A 3,111-nucleotide genomic window follows, 5' to 3' on the forward strand; every position below is an offset into this window, starting at 1 on the left:
AGGTGACTTTTGTTGTGATTTGGCACTATATAAATAAAATTGAATTGAATTGGTTTTCTTCCTTTTCTAATGTTTCTGGTAATTTTTCACAGTTAAACAAGTAACTTTGAGGTTACTTCAGCGTTTTCAGCTGTTATCTGTTGACAGTTTTGCCTAATTATTACATTTCTGCAAAATTATAGCAGTTCTGGTAAGTTGTAATATTTCTGCCAAGTTATTAATTTTCTACTATATTATATAATTTCTGCTAAGTTATGTTATTCTAAATTAATACATTTCTACTAAGTTGTAGCTTCTGGTAAACTACAATATTTCTGCTGAATTGTTATGTTTCTTCTAAGTTATTGCATTTCTGCTAAGTTATTACATTTTTGTTAACTTGATGTTGTTCTGCAAAGTTATTAAAATTTCAACAACTTTTTAAACACTGACTTTGATTTCTTCAGCTTCTTCAGCTATTTTCAACTATTTTCACCAGATAGCTTCAGCTTTAAAGCATCCACACTGCATTTTCGCAGGAAATGCAAATTTTTCTAGTGAAAACCTATATTTTGTTTCGGGCGAATTCCTCCATTCAAATGCATGTAATCGTAGGAAACGCACTGTCTTGACGAAATAAAGCGTTTTTGTACAACTTCATATAAATAGCTGTTTTTGATAGACGACTCAGACACACATATTTACGGCGTTATCTTATACAGTTCAAGATCCCCGTGCTGGGCAAACAGGTTTTGAAGCTGTTTGAGCTAAGATTTTCAAGTTATTCACATAATGAAAACCTATACTTTGTTTCGGGCGAGTTCCCCATGCAAATGCATGTAATCGTAGGAAACGCACTGTCTTGACGAAATAAAGCGTTTTTGTACAACTTCATATAAATAGCTGTAAGTCTTGATAGAAGAAGCATACACACATATTTAAGGCGTTATCTTATACAGTTCAAGATCCCCGTGCTGGGCAAACAGGTTTTGAAGCTGTTTGAGCTAAGATTTTCAAGTTATTCACATAATGAAAACCTATACTTTGTTTCGGGCGAGTTCCCCATTCAAATGCATGTAATCGTAGGAAACGCACTGTCTTGACGAAATAAAGCGTTTTTGTACAACTTCATATAAATAGCTGTAAGTCTTGATAGAAGAAGCATACACACATATTTATGGCGTTATCTTATACAGTTCAAGATCCCCGTGCTGGGCAAACAGGTTTTGAAGCTGTTTGAGCTAAGATTTTCAAGTTATTCACATAATGAAAACCTATACTTTGTTTCGGGCGAGTTCCCCATTCAAATGCATGTAATCGTAGGAAACGCACTGTCTTGACGAAATAAAGCGTTTTTGTACAACTTCATATAAATAGCTGTAAGTTTTGATAGACGACTCAGACACACATATTTACGGCGTTATCTTATACAGTTCAAGATCCCCGTGCTGGGCAAACAGGTTTTGAAGCTGTTTGAGCTAAGATTTTCAAGTTATTCACATAATGAAAACCTATACTTTGTTTCGGCCGAGTTCCCCATTCAAATGCATGTAATCGTAGGAAACGCACTGTCTTGACGAAATAAAGCGTTTTTGTACAACTTCATATAAATAGCTGTAAAGACAAAGTATAGGTTTTCATTATGTGAATAACTTGAAAATCTTAGCTCAAACAGCTTCAAAACCTGTTTGCCCAGCACGGGGATCTTGAACTGTATAAGATAACGCCTTAAATATGAGTGTATGCTTCTTCTATCAAGACTTACAGCTATTTATATGAAGTTGTACAAAAACGCTTTATTTCGTCAAGACAGTGCGTTTCCTACGATTACATGCATTTGAATGGGGAACTCGCCCGAAACAAAGTATAGGTTTTCATTATGTGAATAACTTGAAAATCTTAGCTCAAACAGCTTCAAAACCTGTTTGCCCAGCACGGGGATCTTGAACTGTATAAGATAACGCCGTAAATATGTGTGTATGCTTCTTCTATCAAGACTTACAGCTATTTATATGAAGTTGTACAAAAACGCTTTATTTCGTCAAGACAGTGCGTTTCCTACGATTACATGCATTTGAATGGGGAACTCGCCCGAAACAAAGTATAGGTTTTCATTATGTGAATAACTTGAAAATCTTAGCTCAAACAGCTTCAAAACCTGTTTGCCCAGCACGGGGATCTTGAACTGTATAAGATAACGCCTTAAATATGAGTGTATGCTTCTTCTATCAAGACTTACAGCTATTTATATGAAGTTGTACAAAAACGCTTTATTTCGTCAAGACAGTGCGTTTCCTACGATTACATGCATTTGAATGGGGAACTCGCCCGAAACAAAGTATAGGTTTTCATTATGTGAATAACTTGAAAATCTTAGCTCAAACAGCTTCAAAACCTGTTTGCCCAGCACGGGGATCTTGAACTGTATAAGATAACGCCGTAAATATGTGTGTATGCTTCTTCTATCAAGACTTACAGCTATTTATATGAAGTTGTACAAAAACGCTTTATTTCGTCAAGACAGTGCGTTTCCTACGATTACATGCATTTGAATGGGGAACTCGCCCGAAACAAAGTATAGGTTTTCATTATGTGAATAACTTGAAAATCTTAGCTCAAACAGCTTCAAAACCTGTTTGCCCAGCACGGGGATCTTGAACTGTATAAGATAACGCCTTAAATATGTGTGTATGCTTCTTCTATCAAGACTTACAGCTATTTATATGAAGTTGTACAAAAACGCTTTATTTCGTCAAGACAGTGCGTTTCCTACGATTACATGCATTTGAATGGGGAACTCGCCCGAAACAAAGTATAGGTTTTCATTATGTGAATAACTTGAAAATCTTAGCTCAAACAGCTTCAAAACCTGTTTGCCCAGCACGGGGATCTTGAACTGTATAAGATAACGCCGTAAATATGTGTGTATGCTTCTTCTATCAAGACTTACAGCTATTTATATGAAGTTGTACAAAAACGCTTTATTTCGTCAAGACAGTGCGTTTCCTACGATTACATGCATTTGAATGGGGAACTCGCCCGAAACAAAGTATAGGTTTTCATTATGTGAATAACTTGAAAATCTTAGCTCAAACAGCTTCAAAACCTGTTTGCCCAGCACGGGGATCTTGA

Source organism: Neolamprologus multifasciatus, unplaced genomic scaffold (genome assembly GCF_963576455.1).
Source record: "Neolamprologus multifasciatus unplaced genomic scaffold, fNeoMul1.2 scaffold_41, whole genome shotgun sequence".
NCBI classification, from domain to species: domain Eukaryota; kingdom Metazoa; phylum Chordata; class Actinopteri; order Cichliformes; family Cichlidae; genus Neolamprologus; species Neolamprologus multifasciatus.